An 18,631-nucleotide genomic window follows, 5' to 3' on the forward strand; every position below is an offset into this window, starting at 1 on the left:
TTCAGAGAGCTGCCCTTTCCTGTACAAATAGTTTTCCCATTCAGTGAAATCTTACCAAACACCCCAGAAAATCGAGGGTGTGGCCTAAAAGCTTGGTTTCCATGATTCTATGCTTCTGGATAAAAACCTAAGAGCAATGGCCATCGTGAGGGGCAGTAGAGTTTAGAGGGACATGGACTGGCATCAGAAAAACGACCCGTAGCTTGACTGCTGTTAAAACATACTATGTGATGCTGTACAAATAGCCTCAGTTTCTCCTTTAACAGAATAAGGAGTTAAACAAAATAATTGAAATCCCTTCTTTCTCCATGATTCCATTTTTATATTGTATCTATAGAACACAAAACAAAAATACAAATGTTTTCATTTTGCCATCAAACAGGCAAGACACCCAAATGATTGCATGAATGCTTCACATTTTATTTATATGTTCCGGAGACATGTGGACTGAGGGGAGAATTTTATGAACAAATTGGATTTGGAGGATAGTAGGGGACAAACAATACAGATTTAATATAACCTCTATTGCCTTTCCAAGACAGATTTTTTCCTTCAAGGTTTCATTTTCCCTAGATCTTGAGCTTTAGGATTTCTGTGTGAAGGGAATTCTGCCTTTGCTCTAGAAGACTTTCCTTCTGTAACGAAGTGCCGGCCACCTGCTTTCTAAATCCAATTACAGCAGAAAAAGTGGGGTGAGCCACACGCCTATTCTGTGCCTGTGTATTGCAGCCTTATGCTCCTTCTCCCCACTATTCAAAGTGACGCCTGAACTTGAAAAGAAGTGGAAAAGATAGCCTGTGAGGGACGGCAGCAGGGAACACATCTGCAACTCAGATAAATTGGTAGATGACCTTCAAGCTCCTGGTCTTCCTCCATCTTTCAAAGCACAGCACAGGTTCAGAGAGCCACTCCTAGGAGCTGGATATCCCCCACTGGGAGCTGCATGACATTAGGGAATAAATATGGAAAGGCTGACCGATGTCAGTTCAATGATGTTATTTCCAAACCTAAATAACCACGTGCAATCATATTTTTGAAGGCTATATGCCTTTTCTTTTTTCCTCGACATTGTCTCCTGTCCTTGTCAAAGTGCCTGGCACAGGGAAATGCTTAGTAAATACTGGCTGAACAAACAGATGAATGTCTATAGTTGGAGGACAGGGAGGGAGAGGAGATTTCACTGCTTATTAGAAATTGTGTCTTAATTACCCTAAATTAATTCAAATATCAGAGTATTTAATAAATAAACATTCCTCTAACTTTTCCCTTACACTCTGACTATGGACGCTCCTTTCTTTTCAATCTATCCATTGGTGCAAATTAATTCAGATAAATGAACTCTAACCCAACTGCTAATGGATAGTGGATATTCCTTTCTAATAGCTTAAAAAGCATCCCTTTCTGAGCAAGTCAGTAGCACTTTGTCTGTCATTCGCTATCAAGGTATCCTAATGGCTTGGCAGTGCTCCGAACAATTTACTGGGTTTCTGCCACCAGTGAACAGATAAGCTGTTCTGTCAAGCATTATCTTTGACAATCTTAAATAGATACAGTCCAGAATCTGTTTCTTTGTCGAGTCTAGGCATATTCGAGTTTCAAAGACAAATGAAAGACAACCCAAAATACACAGCCTGAGCCACCCTGTTAGACTTAATAATCAGGTTTAAAAAAAAAAAAAAAAAACTTGGCACTGGAAATAGACACAACATTGTAAACTGACTATAACTCAATTTAAAAAAAAAGTTAAAAAAAAAAAACACTTCGTCATTATTTTTCCAACTGAAATGTATGCTGCTCTTGTTCAGTGCATTAAGAAAATGGAGACACAAAAGGGAACCAGTGTGTTAAATCATTCTCATCAGTGACAACGCTACTTTTTCTGAAGGAAATTGAGTTTCATGTATAATATATAAGGAACGTGAGCACTGCCTTAAGGGTATTCAAGAAAGGGAAGGCCTGTAGAGGATGCCAAAAAAAAAAACTGGTGACAGTCTGCCTAATATTTTCCTTTTCTTGGGATAAACACAAATACCATATAGAGTTGGTGTGGGGTTTGGGGAAGAAAGCTCAGATTTTCACTGTCTACTGGATGTTACACAGATGCTATCTCAAACACAGCATCCGCATCTAAACTGTGGGGTCATCGTGAACTCTTCTCTCCTATAGATGCTAGATTCACAACTTCTGCAGATTCTTCCCTTATAGTATCTCTTGAAATTGTCCCTCCTTGAGGACACTAGACTATCATTATTTTAATTGCCTCTTAATCAATGATCCTGTTCAGACTCTCTCCTCTCCACTCCATTTTATACAATCCAGATGGTTTATTCTTAAGAATAAAAACAATAATCACTCAACAATGGCTACTATTTGGAGGATGCCAAGTGCTTTAAGTACTTTATATAAATTATCTTACTTAATCCTTTACAATAACCTAATGAGCTAGGTACTACCATTATCCCCTTTTTGTTTGTTTGTTTTGTTTTAGACGAGAAAACTACCAGCGTATAGAGGTTAATTAATTTATCTATGTGATTGTGTCTGTTTTTGAAATTGTGAATTCTGGCAGACATTAACTTTCCTGCCTTTGCCACCACAACTTTCTACTTTCCCAAAACATATCATTTAATGTCCCCAAACATACAATTGCCAAATTCTATATCTGGAATGCCACCCCACACCACCAGTGCCCAGCACAAACACCATTGCCAGCTGAGTACACTGTCCTCTTAGGCACCTTGCTCATTTCAGCTTCCTAAGTTTTGCACACACCACTGCATTAACCAGAATGAACATTCCCTCTTTCTTCCCTTCCCTAGGTATCCAAACCCTGACCCCCCCAGGTCATGTCCTGTTTACTACCTGCTATCACAAAAATGCCTGGCCAATTCTTTTCTCATCCTTTTCCCAGCTTCTCTAGCACAAATCGTCATGTCTGTTAAGTCTCATCACTTCAAATAAGATCATGTTCTTTGCATGCAATCACTGGTCTTTTAGCTTCCTTTGTTTGCCATATAATTCCTAATAATGGTAGACACATAGGGGAGATGTTCAATAAGCATTTACTGGCGTGAAGTGAATATAAATAAGCATTGAAGCACATGATAAAGAATGTTCAGAATCTCCTTTTTATACTGCAAGATGTTCAATGACAGTTTATGGTCTGTCCACGTCGGTCTGTTTTGTTCATCCCCTAGTCACTTCTGGCTATTTATTCAATGTGTCATTTTAATAACAGTAATCATTTCTGTATTCTCATTTCTGCTATACTTTAGGTTTTCAGTTTATTTCATTTAAAAAAAATAGATCACCAGGAACAAGGGATAAGCCTCAGAGCTTCAGGTCAACTTGCTTTTCAATTACCCCTTCACCTTTCAAAACCCAATTAGTAATTCTTTGATTGATAATGGGAAAAGGAAACTCTTTCCCTTCTTTGTGTCTCAATGATCTATTCATTTGGTGTTTTTCCTAAAGATTATTTTGTCGCTGTCTTACCTTTTCTTTTCTTAATTCTTAAGGCTCTCGTTGCCAACACTATTTCACTTGTCTGAGGCTGAGCTTATCAAGACTCTGACCCTATTAACCCAGCTGCGGCACACAGCATTAAGGTGCCCCATTTCTGATTCCCTGCGCTACTGACAACAGCCACTGGCCTGATATATTGTCTTTAAGATCACCTGACCCTAGCCATCCTTCACTGTAAATTAAGTGGCTAGAGTGTCAGACGATCCTTTCAGTAGCATGTTCAACCACAGTGGGAGGAGAGAGAATAGAGTAACCACAAGAAAAAGCAGAGTCTCCCAGGAGGAAAGTGGCATCAGAGCTGACAGGGAAGAGGGTAAGCAGGCTGGAGTCAAGACGGTTACTCTGGGCACTGCCAGCAAAGTGCTTTACCATTCCTGCAGACCTCAACTAAGTTCTATATATTGAGCCCACAAGCTTTATTCACTCCAATGTAGCGATGAAGATAAATGAAGTTATCTGTATTTACCACTCCTAGTGCACCAGCCTGTCCCTGGTAAAAAAAAAAAAAAAAAGAAAAGAAAAAGAAAAAGCTAGACATGAAGATTTAAAAGCTGGCTTCGAGTTCCAGCTCTACCTTGGGCAAATCACTGAAACTCAGTTTCCTCATTGCAAAATGGAGATAATAGTGCTCATTTTGTTTTCTTCAAAGGTGGAAGAGAGATGACAAAGTGATGATAGACATAAAAAATGGTTCTAAGAAAAATTTTAAGTATTGTACCATTCAAGACATATGAGTGTGGTACTGTCATGCATCCCCCTCAAAATACAGACACGCGAACAGCTTGAGGAATCCATAGCATCCCTTTTCTCCTTGAGATATTTCCAAGGAGCTTCCCCTCTCAGCTTTTCATGGAGACAAAGTGACCTGGGAATTGTCTGATGTTTGCAGAATTCCGTCCTAATCAATCTTGATCAACAAGCTCTTGTCCCTCTATCACACCACTCTTGTCAATGACCCAATGTGACACTTCGTTTCTGTTCTGTGTGGTTCACAAACATTATTTGCTTGACAAGATCTCTAAATACTAGCTGGCATTTAAAGAGAAAGTAATCCCCAAGTAGACACTTCAAGGATTAAATATAATTTCTAACATTTCAAGCTGAAATGTGATTCAGATGCTTTTCTTATAATCACCAAGAAAACACAATATGAAAAAACAGGACTGACCACACATCTTAATTAGAGAATGAGCTTCCATTTTACAGAAATTAAACTCAGGTTCTCTCTGAACAGCCAGCTTCCCTGTGTGAGAATAAACAGAACTCAATGAACAAAAATACAATTCCCTACACAAGCTTTCGGGCAAACATCTGCTGGATAAAAAGTGAAGTACACCTTTAGCTGACAAGTAGAAATTTTCCACAACAGGTAAGCCTATCTTCCTCATTTTGATCCTATACTTATGTACTTCTACTTAGCATCAAACTGTTTCTGTAAAATCAAATTACGATACTGAAAGGTCTAGCAGGACATGCCAGAATATGATAAGAAGCCTCCCATGAAAACGAAGACAAATCCACATCTCCCTAATTGGCTCTGTTGCTGTAGCTACCTTAGACTTGCTGAGTCTTGGGAGTTTTGTGAATAAACACAATCAATATCAAGTCTGCTGCAAGTGTGCTTGGTTCATTATTATGACAAACACAACAACTCTACCTTATTCATAAGAGTAAGTCAGGCTACCCTTAAATCTCTGCTATGGGTAGATGTTCTGATTCTGTGAAATCTCACCCGGGTTTTCAGTTTCGTGCAATAGATGCTACAATGGGATTCCACCCGAGAGTAGCACTAGTCGGTCAGCGACTGACTCTGTGGGCGTGTAAACGAGACTCCTTGGAGCCCCAACAGCATCACTAGGGATCAAGGAAATACACAAAGAGAGGAGACATGCAAATGTGGTCACACATTTTGCTCCCTACGGAAGAAATCCTTCAGAATTCTATGGATGGTTTTGTGAGCCACTCCCCTTTCTCCTTAAGTTTCAAACTAAAACTTACAGAAAGAAGGCAGACTCGTTAAAGCAGCCTCTCTCCTCTCCTCCACAATAGCTCTACACAGAAATGAGGGGCCAAGATCCTGGCAGATCCTCGGGATCAGCTTGAGAAGGCAAACATTTCTTATCTTGGAGAACTCCAAACACTTGAGGGTCCTACATTTTGTGCGCCCGTTCCCTTTTTCGCCAGCCAGGCTCTATATATTAGGAAGGTTCTGTTAGTGACCAGGTTCTGTCAGTGACCAGTGACCAGGACGCACATGCGACATCTGGACACCTCCAGGCAGCACCTCGCAATCATCTGGAGTCCAACCCTCAGGCTCTCTTTCCAATTAAGTGACCTTTCCAAGGAGCATCTTCCTGCCTCTGGGGGAACGGTCAGGGTCTGAGCAAGGAGGTTCCGTGACACCTCTGCGCTAAACACTCAACTATTTGTTTTCTGCAAAGTAGCAGAACACGTTTCGGTAGCCACCGCAGCCCCTATTCGCTCCTCGGCTGCTGGCCACTGGCTGGCGTCGGGGACACTGCAACCGATGCTTTGAAAGGATCAAATCTTAGTCTTCGGGAACTTCTCTACCACCGCTGTGAGACTGAGAGGGGAGGGAGAGAAGAAAGAAAGCCCACACAAAAGCAGCCAGCTCTGCAAGCTCCGCCAGCACAAAGGCCCGCTCGCTGGTGCGGAGCAGTGAGGCTGAGCTGGAGCGAGGAGTGCGGCCAGTCCTCCCAGGCCTGCGCGCCGCGCCCCACGCTCCCGGAGCTGCCCCCGCGCCCCCTGCGCCTGGGCTTCGCGTTCCGGCGGGGGCGCAGGGCGCACGCCTGGCGCGCCCCGGGCTGCCGCGCGCCCCGGACTGCAACGCTCACAGGGCGGCCCCGTGCCGCCAGGGGCTCCGGCTCCGTCTCTGACCCGGCGCCCGGTTGCAGCCGCGGCCGCCCGAGTGGCAGAAGCCCGACCCGTCCTCACCTGTGCGCCTTCAGCCGAGCAGCGCGCAGAAGAGAGCAGTGGCGCCCGCGTTCGGCATCCCCACGGCGGCCCCTGCAGCGGTGGCGGCTCCCTCTACTGTCTGGGACGCCAGGGGGAGGGCACTTCGCCTTGTTGCTTATTCATGAGGCCGCGACTCCGGCTAGGGATTGGACGCTAGAAATATGTGCCCGCCCAGGCTCGGCGGGCACAGAGAACCGATGCCGTCGCCCCACGCCCCTCGGCGTCCACTTCCCCGCCTCCGCTCCGGCGCTGGGGACCGAGCCGCCGGGGCGAGTCCTACCAGAGTCCGGGCTCCCGGGACCCTTTCGGAGACTCCCTGCCGTCCTTATCGTCTTCGCAGCCTGGTCTTCGGCGGAATCTCTCCCTTAGTGCCTACAGAGAAAAGACCAGGGCACCGGTTTTTCTAGAGGAGCCCGAATTTCTCTGGTCCCTGGCTGAGGCGAGGGGCGTATATCGGAAGCCGCAGAATGTTCCTTGTGAAAACCGTATGGCTTAGCAGTGCCTCTAAGTAGGACCCACAAAGTGGGTAGCCCTACACAAAGCCCTTCTCAATCACTCAGAGAAGTTGAAAATAAGTAGTAACAGAAAGTACGGTTTATTGAGCCCTTACTGCTGCCAAGCACAAGGCTAGGTGCTTCACTCATTACCTGCTTTCAATCTACCCAATAACCCTGCAAGATATTGGTAATCCCCACTTAACAGAGGAGGAAGTTGAAGCTGAAGGCTGTGTAACTCGTCCAAAGTTTTATGGCTCCGGTGGCCACCGGCAATTCACGATCTTCATTCTTGGGTTTCTCAAGGACTCAGTTTCCTTTATCTCATACTCCTAATTTTGGAGAACAGGAGGTGTCAGGAGTTTTAAGGCCCATTCTAGAACAATCCCCAGGGCACTCTACATTTGCAATGCACTTTGTTTTTTATAGTGTGGATAAAAATATTTTTAATGTCTTTGAGTATAACATGGAAAAAACGTTACTTTTTTACTTCTATTTCTACTTTAATTATTGAAGTACTGCAATGTACTTTCCACATACGTCATCTCTTGTTACTTTCTTCTTTATAAAAGCCGTCTTAGCCCTCTGTAGTTATTTGTAAACATCATGAAGTCAGAGCAAGTTCTTGTTCACCTAACAATGCACAGCTATGAACTCTCTTACCTATACCACCTCTCTTTAAAAGATACTATGTTGGGGGCGGAGGGTGTAGCTCAAGCGGTAGAGCGCATGCTCTAATTACCTCTCCCTGCCAAAAAAAAAAAAAAAAGATATTATGTTTGTGTTTCCAGAAGGGTAGTCAACAAATAGTTGTTGGATTGAATTGCACTGAGCCTGTAAGATCTGTTTTTGAGGTGTAATACAATATAATACGTTGCACTGTGACCAGGCCTTCTTCCTGGATTCAATGTTCACCAGATTGAAAAGCCACACACCCAGCCTGACCAAGATGTGTGTCAACATTTTATTTTTATGTAAGTTGTTTGAAATTCAGACCACATCTCATAAAAAATGTTACATAGTATGGTAAAATTCCCAGCTAGACCACAAAATTGATTCTATTTGACCCAAATGCAGTTAAATAATAGTACTAATAAAAAACCAACCTGATCAATTAGGTGGACCAAAGGACCAAGCAGAATAGAAGACAGCAGGAGAAAGGGACTCCAGCCCCTGGTGCATCTAAAGCTAGCCCTGTGCACAGACTTGAAATACTGTTTCTTTGACGTCTTCCTGGCCCCCATTCTGCCATCTTCTCTAACATCTTAGTGTTTTCCTTAGAGACCCACAATACACTTAAGTCCCAGCTATAGAACTCCACTCCCCAGACTGCCTCATTCTCAAAGGTTTCCATTCTCCAAAATTACCCTTCTCCCATAGAAGAATTCCTATTTTCCTTTTCCTCAATACAAATTATTTCAGCTTGTGGTTAAAGTGATCTTGCTGGAACTCATTTATACTAATCCTTTATCCTTCCCAAAATGGTTTGTATTGCTTTAAGCAACTCTGATTAATGCAGTTTATCTCAACAGCTGCTGTTGGTACATGGCAGTGATAGCAAGATCCACTTCTCCACCCCAGCACACACACAACTATAAATCAGGGAGAATTACACTCTAAAAGTCAAATCAGTCATAGAATACAAATTTGTGGTTGCCAAGGGGGCAAGGGGTGGGAAGGGACAGACAGGGATTTCAAACTGTAGAATAGATAAACAAGATTATACTGTGTAGCACAGGGAAATATATACAAGATCTTGTGGTAGCTCACAGCGAAAAAAAAAGTGACAATGAACATATGTATGTTCATGTATAACTGAAAAATTGTGCTCTACACTGGAATTTGACACAACATTGTAAAATGACTATAACTCAATAAAGAAAGTTAAAAAAATAAATAAAAGTCAAATCAGTAAGTCCACATGCAATGAATGTTATTAGCGTTTCATAGGTAAAGCAAGAAATCATATGTGTACATTAAGAGTTAGGCAAACCCCAAAATCCAATCAAGGAAACAAAGAAGCAAGCTCAGGAAGGCCGTTTTGGGGTTGCCAGATTTACTAAATTAAAACAGAGAATTTCCATTCAAAATTTGGGAGATACTTATGCTAAAAAATTATTTATTGTTTATCTGAAATTCAAATTTAACTGTACTTTATCTGACAACCTTTGTAGTATTAGGTCATTATCTGGTCCTGGTTGATAAAAGCCTTTGTGTCAGACAGGAATTGGTCACATGAAGAACTGGATAACCAACCCCCAAGAGCCAGGAGTGGACAATGGCCATTCAGATACCACCCGGAAGAGTGAGTCTTGGCAATACAGACTTGAGCATTATGGTGTCCTCGGTAAGGCTATCACTAAATTGGGTAGAAATGCTCCACAGTACATTAACCAATTCTCTTTATTCTGATCCCCATGTACAAAGTAGCCTATCTGACCGCTGGATTTCCCATGTATGTTGCCCTTAAGGCATTGCTGAAATGAGTATATGCAAGCTGGATTGTGTGTCTGTAACCAAGGTAACATCACCTAGGTAAGTGCCACTTAAGGGCTCACATAAGGGCTCTTGAAAACCAGCAGGCAAGACATCCCCAGACTCTGCACCGCTGTTTCCTGAGGATTTTTTGTTGTTGTTTTAGTTTTGTTTTGTTTTTGTTTGAAATTACACCAGCGACCAGCATGTGAGGCAATCGAACAAAACGAAGTGAAAGAGGCACATGAGAAAACAACCCACTTGGAAGGCTGGATTTCCCTGGAATCTCCTCAAAACTTCTCCCTCGGCTTTCAGAAAGTTCCTGTCTTTCGGTGATTTCCCCTTCCTTTATGTTTGAACCCTTTATGTTATGTAAGATTCCTTCCTTGGATTTTGTTCTTATTGGTTCCCAAGGCACCCAACAAAGAGGTCCAGCCACGGAAGAACAGGAGTTGCCAGAGGTCATTTGCAAATGGGATATTTAAGTCTTCACTACAGAAGATTGTCTTTTCTTCCTCGTCTTCTTAAAAGTTTATGAGCAGGAGCTTTTCAGAATCTCTCAACGTTCTCTGCCCAGGTGCTCCTTGGCTCTAATTCTCTATTGAGGATTTTGTTTGCTTTTAATTTTTTAAGTTGAAATTCCTAGGAGTAGACTTCAGTGCAAAACAGTATTGCTAAGTATACTCCACTCCCTCAGGCTGTGGTGACGGCTGATGGTGGCGGTGATGATGATGTGGTAAATCATGGTAATGATGTTAGAATCAGTTGTTTAAATTCTAATTTGTTTTCACTGCATCCAAAAACCTCAAACACTTGACAGGACCTGCTTCAGTGCTAATGAGTTTAGAGTGTTACATTGTACTAAATTATGTCTTTAGTATGCAGTTTATTAGGAAGACAAGTGGACAGAATAAATCCAATAACAAAACGATTTTCCTTAAACAAAATTTTTATACACTGTAGTTGCTTTTAACTGTCAACACAAAAGTCCATGATATTTACCGACTTTTATTATTTAACTCCCATTGTGCAAACACCCAGATGAATCCTCTTACTTCTCTGCTTTCCCCATGAAACCTACTGTAATTGTGGAGGCAGAATGTTGTATGCTTTATATTCTCTTCTTTTTAAAATCTGTTATTTTCTATATTCTCATATTAAGTGTTAGATTGCTTTAAGCCCTGAACTTTCTGATTCAGCTCTAACAAGTGGAATTTTGTCTGTTGCCTTGAAAAACCAAGATAAAAGAGCTACTAACGCAGGTACAAAAACAAAATTTCTAACAGTATAGCCATTTAAAAAGAAACTTTTTAGATAAAGTCAAGGGTGAAAAACATTCACAAGAAAGAAATCTTGTCTCTCTCTCATCCTCCCCTTTTTTTTTGCAGCCATAAATAATGTTCTTGTGAGAGTGTCTGTTAAAAAAAAAAGACTTTAAAAGATTTGAACATCAAAGGTCTAATGCCTCCTGTGGAATACACCCTTTAATCCTAAATGAATTGGTCATTGTGAATAACCCTATTCAAAATGGCATCTATAACCCTAGAAAAGATATGAATTACCTTTTACAATGTCAGACTTAAAAGAGTCTCCATCCTTGTCTTTTTTTGTAAGCCTAATGATAAATAAATCAATGACTTTAACAGATTCCTTATCTTAAATAATAAGCATGAGATATTTACTATTGACATATGCTGTGCATATCTACTGCCCATGTTGCAAAGAACGGTTGCTTACTCCTCTCTGCCTCTACCAAGGATAGAATTAAAGAAAAATGGCTTTACCAGGAACAGCAAAGCTCAGGCCCAAGGAATTGCTCTTGTTAGAGAAATTTCTTAGAGACTGGAATAGATTAGCAAAAGAGGTTAAATATCTCTTTTGTTCTAGATTTCTAAAAAAGGACAACTTTCATTCTGGCTGGGTTGGAGTTTCTGATGAAACACCATTAACTCACTCAACAAGGAAATTATGGCGATAGTTGTAGATGTGGGAAAACTACCAAATATATTGACTAGGACTAATGACATTGTTGCTTATTATTTGCCTTCCAACAAATGTTGCTTATTGGTATTAACATCACATTCAGGATACACAAGACTGTATTCAATCTGCAGCACACTGACAGCAAAAGCAGAGAACAGGACATGATCATGGATTATCAACACTATTATCATGAAGATGTTCTTGAAACTCACAATCAGAATAACAGCAACAATGTGAGCATTGGTTTACCAAGGTTTAAATATGGTGTGGACATCAGTGCCCCAACCCCCCCCCCCAAAAAAAAACCACTTTCTTTCGGTACAGCACTTCATTGCCTGCTAAATTCCTTGTCCCTATACATTTTGGCTAATCCTTCTGGCCAAACTATCTTAGATGGTGGCAGAATTGAGTCCATGTTTCATAGTCATTAAGAAACAAGCAGTGCATACTTACCTGGCAGGGGAGATACCGTGATCACGAAGATGGTTTTCCCAGGGCGAGGCTTATCCATTGCACTCTGGATATGCTGACCCCTGCAATTTCCCCAAATGTGGGAAACTCGAATGCATTATTTGTGGTAGTGGGGGACTGCATTCGCGCTTTCCCCTTAAAAAACAAAAAGAAACAAGCAGTGCATCATCTGTGGGCCATGTGGGTGATGCATTTATTTTGGCATTGAGTTTAGCTCCACAGTTAATCAATCCACAAGTGCTTTTGTTTTGTGGAAAAAATGTGGTTTAGATGAAGATATTTAAATTGAACTCAACTTTCCTCACAGATCTGAAATTCAGCTAAGAGGAAAAGGTTATACACACAAAAACATTATGAATAAAACATAGTATAAAATTTCCTCATATGCTTCTTTAACGATCTAAAAGCGGCACTGATTTTCATCATCTTTTTTCATGATACCACTACAAAGAAGAACTATCTGATAAAACCTATGTGGGAAGTCCATGTCTTGATATGGTTAGTACATGTGTTATATAACCAGTTATCTTCCCCTCTTTCCCCCCAAATTGTAAGTTCTCTGAATTAAGACAGTGTGTTTTATGTAGTCCCACATCTCCCACAACACCTACAGCAGTGCCTTGCTTTGACACAGCAGCTGTTCAAAAAGTATTTGTTGACTATTTAATTATGGCCATTAGCCTATTACTAAAATAAATATGGTAATGCTCATCACTTCACAACTATGAAGCACGAACTGTGTACTACTAACATAGAAAGGAAGTTTGACCAGTTTCAGAATGAAATATACTAATCTCATACAAATTGGGAAGATATATTCTAACATAAGTGGCTCTGAGACTCAGGATTAATTATTTTTTACATCCTATGAGAAGGGATTATTTCGGGCCTGTTTGTGACCTGTCTGAAATCAGAGAACTAAGCCAATTGATATATCAAGTCTCCTTCTTACCACAAGTCTGCAACCCTTTTAATTGGTAAAGTTCACATTCATTTAAAAAGAAGTTGCATGTGAACAAAATATACCCTGAGAAGAAGGAAGAAAAAAAGAAGAAATAGACTGCTTCAAGCTGAACCTGGAGTTCATATTCTATCCAGGCCTAAATCCCTTGTAAGAATGAGAGCATTTTGTTTTGTTTTATTTATTCTTTGTCAAGACCTACAACATACAGTAGACATAAAAGATGCATTTTGCAGAATCAGTTCAAAGTAGTGGTTTACAAAAATAGCCAAAGGGAAAAAAAAATTTCCCTTCAGAATCAGTGATTGAAAATATGTCTCATACAGTGAAAATTATTTACTTTTGGACTGGTCTAAAGTGTGAGGCATCACCACAAAAGACATGAATTGAGCTCCAAAAGATTCCCAGTAAAGAGAAATGGGATGCTCACGTGGTGTTCTTTCTTTTCTCTTTTTGCTTTTAGGAGCTTTATGTAAGTGGTCTTCAGGCCCAGTGACATGTTTTGTTTTCCTTCCATTTCTCTCTTTGTAAAAGGCATTTCAAGGCACTTACCCCTGTCAGCTAATGTTCATTTTATGACATTGTTCTCAGCAGTCATCTTACGTGGAGGAGCACTTTTCACTCAGATCATATTCTGCTTGGTTCATCGAAAAAAATAAAACTTTTTTTCCCCCTGTCAGACTTTATTTTTCCAGTACATTCTGTTTCTCTGGTCTTCTTTTATGAGACCTCTACTTGCTTCCTAGAGTGCATACTGTTGCTTTTGAAATGTATTGTCCTCTCCAGGGTGTACATTGTCCCTTGTTCTGAAGATACAAGCCTGGGCGCTTTGGCTCGATCCTCTTTGACGGCAGAGTCTTGAATTCCAGTTATGCTGCTGCGTTTGAGGCAACCTCAGGGACTAGAACCAGACCCCTCAGGTGCAATGCCCTATTCGTTCAGGAGCAGCTTTACAGGCCCACTCCTCTGCCCAAGGCACAGTCTAAGCAATTGGCTTCACCTCCTCTACCTGGGAGGAGGAGATACGGCAGACAAGAAGGGCATCTTAGGCAAATGATTAAAAAAAAAAAAAAGATGTGAGATAACTAAAAATACCAGAAAATAGAAACCTTTTCCCCATCACACAGAAAGAAATGAAGGCAAAGATGATTACCTCCCCCCTCTTCCTCCTTTTCCGTCCCTGCCTTCAGGCCCAGGAGGTAGACTTCTGACTGAAGAAGTGAGGGATGAGGCATCTGAGTTAGGGGCTAGGCAGGGGAGTGTTAGGTTCTTGCTTTCCTTCTTCTGGCCTTCCTTAGGACCAAACTTGGGGGCAGACACACTGATGAGATGCAGTTTGAGACTGGGGGAGAGATGGCTGAGAGGGCCCCTTTCTTTGGGAAAGCTCAGTGCATTTGGGCCAGTGTGGAGTTTTGCTTTATACACACCGGGACAGTCACGTTGGTTGTTAAGACAATGAAGCACTTCCTTCTCAGTTGGTGAAAAGCCATCATCCCAAGCTGTCACTCCTGTACCAGCCTCAGCACCTCCACCAACTTTCCACCATCCCAAAATAAATGGTGGGGGGCAGGTAATGCCTGGCACAGTTGGGGATCATGTCTGATTGGTTAGTGTAGCACTCACGCCATTCAAAGCATTTTCAATAGCTTCCCTATTTGAAGCAGAACAGTGACATCCTTAAAGAGGGAATATGAAAGAAAGACCTTCCCCTCCACATAAACCATTTTCAGATTAGATAGTCCACAAGCAGCATCTTTGTTACAAAGTGGCTCTCCCTAATGGGGGATGCTGGCTCTGCCGTCAAGCCTGTGCCTTGTAGAAAGACGTAGAGCTTGCCTGGAGATTCCTAGCCTTCTAGGATAAAACAGCAACAAGCATTCTAGAATCTAAGTAGAAGTACTGCTTAGGAACCAGGAGTGTGCATTTAGCTTCAAAAGAGGATAATAATAGATTTGATAACCTAGGACTGTTAGATGAAGTGAAATAATGTGGAAAGCACTTAGCACAGTGTTCTTAACACCCATTACATGTTCAATAAACACCATTATTTGAAACAGAGTTCAGACCCCGTTGATGAGGTATGGATTTCTTGGTATAAAAGGAGGTATTTCCTGAGTTGATGGCTAATATTTTTTTTTCTTTTGAGGAATTTCTGAGAACAGAAGTGAATCTATTGATATCCTCCTATTTAAATTTCAAGAATTTTCTGGGGATAGATTTTAGAGTAATAGTTCTGGTATAATTCTGTAGCATTTTCTTGGAATTTCACCAAGTTTAATCAATACATTTCTCAAATTTAACTAAGGACTTTGGACAATGTCCACCAGGGACTTCCCATTAACACTAATTTTTTCCCCAAACAGAAATATTCTTAAATAAGCAGAAAACATTTTTATATTTGCTGGGATTATGCTATTATTTTAAATGATTTAGCATTTTTTGAAAATGCACTTAACTGGAATCAATTACATCGCTTACGTAGCTGAAAATAGGTTGGAACTATAATAGTATCTGGCCTATTACAGACATTCAATATATTTATCTTATTTATGGATCTCAAAGCACTTTAGAGTTATAAAAGGTGTATTTCTGCTCTAGTTTCCTTCTTTACCAAATGAGACACTAAAAGTGCAAGAGGTTGCCCAACGCCAGGGGAAAGCCATGCAGGAACACATACCTCTGGGTCTGCAGTCCGGGGCTCTTCCTCTCCTACATAGGCTGTCTTCAGTGGCATGGTCCTGTTTCAAAGTGAGAGATTTAATGGCTTAATCAAAGATTTAGCGTTACAAGAAAGTGAAACATCATCATCTGCTGTGACCCGTCTGTGCCTGGTCTCGTTTCTTTCATCTGACTTGAACCCTTGCCTCATCTTTCTTCTTTGGCTGACTAAGGATGCCTTACTCTTCTTCAGGACTCGCCTTGAGCATCGCCTCCAGGAAACCATCCCTGATAACCAAGCTGGGCTGAGTGCCCTTCCTCAAGCCCCCATCACCCCTGGGCACACCTCTGCCATAGCACTCAGATTCAGAATAGCTACTTCTCAGGCACCCAGTCTCTACATAGGTGCTGTGCGAAGCCTGCTTCCTGCATCCCATTCAAGCCTCTATCATGTTCCAGCTTGAAGCCTCTCGTTACATTGCATCATCCCCCTATCCATACTCCCCCTCAGTTGGTACCACTCCCCAACTTGTATCTGTCTCAGCTGTTATCTTCCCAGCCTATATCCTCCCCAACCTACATCCCCTCAATGTATCCCCCTGCCAACAGTATCACTCCCCAACTAGCAGTCACCCCAGCCTGTATCCCTCCCAGCTTGTGTCCCTGCTCCACCTGAATGTGCCCTAGCTGGCATCTCTCCCCAGCAGACTGTATCTTCCCACCATATCCCCCCAGCCTGTATCCCCCTGTGAAAGGAAGAATTCTACAACAGCTCCAAAGATTCCTGGCCCTTGATATGCACACACCTTCTCCCAGTTATTCAAACTCTAATATAGGTGCTGTGAAGGGATTTTGCAGATATAATTAAGGTCCCAAATTTGTTGACTTTAAAATAGAGAGACTATATGGGTATGCCTGATCTAATCACAGGAGCCCTTTAAATGGAGGTCCAGAGGTTAGAGACAGAAGTCAGGGAGCTGTGAAGCAGGAGAGGGCAATAGGGAGGGATGTCATGGCAAGGACCTACGAGTGCCCTCTAGTTGCTGAGAGTGGCCTCTGCCAGCAGCCAGCAAGAATATGGGGGGACCTCTGTTCTTCAACCACAAGGAACTGAATTCTTCCAACAACCATGTAAGCTTGAAAGAAGACCTTGAGCTCCAGAAAGGAACACAGCCTGCCTTGATTCTAACCTGTGATATGCTGAGTGGAGAACTCAGCCATACTGTGACTGCACATCAAATAAATGAGTGTTGTTTTAAGCCACTAAATTTGTGATAACTTGTTACACAGCAGTAGAAAAGTAAAAGGCCACCACCTACCCATCCCATATCTCCCCAGTGTGGATCTCCTCAGTCTATAGCCTCCAGCCCGAGTCTCCCCAGGATGTATCTCCCCAGATTGAATCATTCTTCAGCCTGTTTTGCTCGCTTCCAGCATGGATGCCCCTGGCCTGTCTTCCTCCCATCTTGTCCCATCCACCAGCTGAATGCTCCCCATCCATATACACACAGCCTGTCATATGCAATGCCCCCATCAACACAGTCACACACACATACACACACACACACACACATCACTAACACCAGCACCAACTCCCACGCACAGCAAAGCACCCTAGGTGATTCAGCCCAAGGAACAACCAGTCAAATTCACAGTTCTCATGACCAGATGGAAATTTTGTCTCCTTTCCAAGACCAGTGAGCAGGGCTGGGCATCCTAAAAGGAAACTATAGTCTTTTCTCCTTTGCTCTCTTGAGCCTCAAGGCAATTGTGAGCAGCCAGTTAGCCCTACTTCCTTAGCTCTGGGCCCTGCACGAGTTTCCCCAGCATTCAGGGGACCCCTCCAGCTGGCTAAAGGCATTCCCTTTCCAAAGGAAATGCACTGGACCTCAAACCCACTGGCCAAAATCCTTTCATCTCTCCTCACTAAGGGTCTGAAAATCTCTTTCTTCCAGGAGTATTTCTGACGTCCCTTCTCTCCCCACATTTCCCACCTCTATTTGAGGACCACCCATTGTTTCCTCTCCTTCTGGACTTTTTTCCTGTTTGTGCTATCCCAGCACTTACATTTGCAGGATGGTGCTTTTCTCAGTCATACGTTCCTCCGTAATACATCCTTGTACCCAAACTCTCTCTGACATGGTGGGAACTAGTGGTGTAAGTGGCTAATATCCACCTTCAAAAAGCAAATATTAAGTGAAGAGGATGGAATATCAGAATAAAAGGATAAATACATTTTTTTTGGCTTTTGTATTTTGGAGAGGAGGTAATTAGGGTTTGTTTTTTTTTTTAATGGAGGTACTGGGGATTGAACCCAGGACCTCGTGCATATTAAGCATGCACTCTACCACTGAGCTATACCCTCTTCCCACAAAGGAGAAATACTTTTATTTATAATAATACTATGAGGCACAGTTATGACCCTTATTTCACATATTCAGAAACTGAGGCTCAGAAAGGTTAAGTTGTCAAAGGTCACACAGCAAGCAAGCAGTAGAGCTGGGACACCAGCTTAGGCAGTCTGGCTCCAGACTCCATCTTCTTGCCTGCTCCATTGAACACTTACTAAGCATCAGTATCATTGTGCTAAGTAGAGTGTGTGCATGATTTATGTGACAAAGGAGAAGGAGCAAAAGCAGAGAGAAATTTTCCACAGAGAAAGTGGGGCTTGAAGTAGCATGACAGGCAAATTAGGTCTCAGGGTTACAAGGGTGGGGTGTTCAAGTCAGGCGAATGGGATAAACTAGGCATAAGAGGAGAACATGCATGTTCTGGTACCATAATTTGCACAGAGGAGTCATGGGAAATAAAGCTGGAGAAAGAATGGAGACAGGATTGCTGCTGCCTTGGATGCCAAGGCAAGGAATTTGGCCTTAGTTGTAAGGCAAAAAGGGAAAGATTTTGAGCAAGTGATTGTTGAGACAGGAGGGGCAGCTGAAGATGGTGACTGACTGGGCTTGGGAGATAAAAAGAAGAACTAAAAAATTGTTCCAAGGTTTAGTGCTTGGGTGTCTAGAATAAATTTAGTTTTAATAATAAAAACTGATTAAATTTGGAACTGAAAGTTGCCTTCTTATAATAGTAACCT

General features: G+C 42.0%; 1 protein-coding gene and 2 non-coding genes across 5 annotated transcripts in view; 1 reads left to right on the forward strand and 2 right to left on the reverse strand.

Moving 5' to 3' along the window:
* Positions 1-6,592, reverse strand: part of ARMH4 (armadillo like helical domain containing 4) — a 116,847-nt gene extending 110,255 nt beyond the window's left edge. The window contains exon 1 of one of the 3 annotated variants that reach the window (XM_031453780.2): positions 6,481-6,592. The gene's annotated coding sequence lies outside the window, so the exon portion shown is untranslated. Of the gene's footprint in view, positions 1-851; positions 883-6,480 lie in introns of those variants that run through there. The other 2 variants (XM_031453781.2, XM_064485983.1) reach the window with 2 other exon arrangements.
* A 5,306-nt stretch (positions 6,593-11,898) lies between these two features.
* LOC116153713 (U1 spliceosomal RNA) lies at positions 11,899-12,062 on the forward strand. Its single transcript, XR_004137597.1, has one exon. It is a non-coding gene; the product is annotated as a U1 spliceosomal RNA (small nuclear RNA).
* Positions 12,063-17,836: 5,774 nt separating this feature from the next.
* TRNAI-AAU (transfer RNA isoleucine (anticodon AAU)) lies at positions 17,837-17,908 on the reverse strand. Its single transcript has one exon. It is a non-coding gene; the product is annotated as a tRNA-Ile (tRNA).
* Positions 17,909-18,631: the final 723 nt, after the last annotated feature.

Source organism: Camelus dromedarius, chromosome 5, assembly GCF_036321535.1.
Source record: "Camelus dromedarius isolate mCamDro1 chromosome 5, mCamDro1.pat, whole genome shotgun sequence".
Taxonomy (NCBI): Eukaryota; Metazoa; Chordata; class Mammalia; order Artiodactyla; family Camelidae; genus Camelus; species Camelus dromedarius.